Raw genomic sequence first — 2,514 nt, 5'->3', positions numbered from 1 at the left:
AAAAATTCTGACAATCGCAGTTGGGCTAAGAAAATCATATAGGAAAAGAGTCCTCGGTAATGATTGGCCGCCAAATCACGGCTTGGCGGGGCGTTCCCCATACCTGTATAGTACCAATAATTTTGCACTTCCTATTATTTTCCAAAATTTTACAAAAATAATAACAATGGCAGGTATGCCATCCACAAAGTTACGGCCTTCAAAAGCATGGTAACGGTAGGGTGAAATTTGATATTTTTCGATCAAAAGATGAATATGAGACAACAGTACCAACAATCATCTTGGAATATCATGGTATTTACATGCATGTAAGTCAATGGATTATTGACAGGCGTTAACAGTTGCGCAGGGGTTTACTTTTGCATGGATTGTTCACACATAAAAGAACAGTCAGTGTCTATTATTGGCCTTTGCCTTCATTTTCATCTGTGGAAATTGCATTTGGAGTCAGAGGCATACACCAGGCAAATTCAGCAGAATCTTATCATCAATTACATTTGGTTAATAGGTTTTATAACAAAGGGGGCAATTACTTTTTCAAATGGGTGATTGATAACTTTTTTTCATTAGCTTAAATGAAATTATTTTGAATGGGTGTTTTGTGTTTAATCAGGTTCCATTTGTCTTACATTACATTTCATCTAAGGATCAAAGTCATTCAGTGTGACAAATATGCAGTAATAGAGGAAATCAAGAAGGCATTGCATAGGCCTGAGCAAAGTTAAAACATGCAGGAGTTTAAACACCAGGACATCAAAAATATTTGGTCAGACATTATGAAGAAATTCTGCTTTTTGAAATTGATAAGCTTCAGCAAATGCGGAAGCCTAAACCAACTTAAATTCCAATCTATAAAACAGAATATTAAGCATGTATCACTGGGGATTATATTAATTGGCAATGAATTTTTGAAAATACACAAGAATCTCAAAGAAACAACTGAAAAGCAGATATTTTATTTTATTTATGGAAATCATTCTGGATTGCTGTCATGATAAAACATAACATTTTTTAACAACACTGTAAAAAAAATTTAAATCAGGAAATTATAAAACAACTTCAGTTTCTTTTTAAAGTACAGTAAGTTTAACTGTTGCATACAGAAGTTGACCTAACTTAGAGTTTTACTTAAGAGTGGGCATTAGCTGAACTTCTGTCTTCCAAAGGTTGAGTTTACTTTAAAAGTTGCCTTATAATTAGTGTCCTGACTTAAAAATTTGTACAATGGATGGGTCTCACCAGACCACTCGCCTTCCCCACAGATTCAGTTCAATCAGCCGTTTGCCAAGACTCAATCTAATCACAATATGTTTTCTAATTAACAAAATAAGTGTTGAATATTTTACACTGAATTTGATGGTGACTGGAATCAGCAATGCATCTTGTGTAGCAGACTATGTAACACATGTTTAACATCAACACAGCTGAGGACAAAACGGTGGTTAAACTGAATCAAGGCCTTCATCCTTCATTACAATCACTGATTTCATTATAGTTAAGCTATCATCTGCTCCATGGAAGAGAAGAGTTCTACATGTGAAAGTGGACGTATGAATTTAGAGAAGTAACAACAAGAGGTACACAGCACAGCCTCGTTCCCTACATAGAACTCTCCCATAACGGCCAGTCATGCAACAGCGCATTAAAGACAGGGAAATATACAACACAACTTTGCTTCACAGGAGAATTAAACTGTATTTTTAATAGTAATGTCACATTTTTAGTGCCTTTGTTGTAATCGATGAAAGACTTAATTCCTCAAAGCTATGAGGAGTAAGTTTGTCATCATATTTTACCCCACATTACCCAAAAAAAAAAAAAAAAAAAACAACAAAAAAGAAAAGACATGGTCAAAAAGTCCAGAACAGGAGCAAATAACATTTAATTAATTTTACCAGGCCACACAATATTCCTTCTAAAACAGACCAAATTCTAATTTCAACAAGCCAGTGACCTTAGAATTATGCACTGAACATAGCATGAAGACGTTCCACTTGATTGAGATGTCATAAAGAAGGGCAGACATCAACAATCTGCATTCCTTACATTACACAGACCGAGTGAGAGAGGTCCAAACAAGAAAATGGCTAGAGTTCAGAAGAGAAAAGACAAGTTTTATCTGTGATATTGACAGAAAAAGAGGTGTATCAGTCACACTGGCTTTCTACAGGGAATGAAAACCACAAAACCACAATCAATGCATTTGTGGGTCACACAATATGTTGTTGGACAAATTCATTTTGCCCAAATTAGAATCCTTTAACATTTTTCAGTTGGGCCAAATAATTGATTAGTTCATTTGTAAAATCAGGGTGATAAGTTACAAAAATAGACACATTTTAGTTTGTTACAATAAAATATTTCCAGCGTTGTTACAAGGGCTTTCTGACCACTGTATATAGTATATTTTAAATGTATTTGATAATTTTGTGACAACAGCATCATCATGTGGACATCAGTGTAATTGCAGATTGTTTTCTTCAATACGTACATAAATAATATTTTAATTATATA

The sequence above is a fragment of the Anguilla rostrata genome, chromosome 9 (assembly GCF_018555375.3).
Source record: "Anguilla rostrata isolate EN2019 chromosome 9, ASM1855537v3, whole genome shotgun sequence".
NCBI lineage: Eukaryota > Metazoa > Chordata > Actinopteri > Anguilliformes > Anguillidae > Anguilla > Anguilla rostrata.
Note: the sequence above shows the minus strand (reverse complement) of the source record.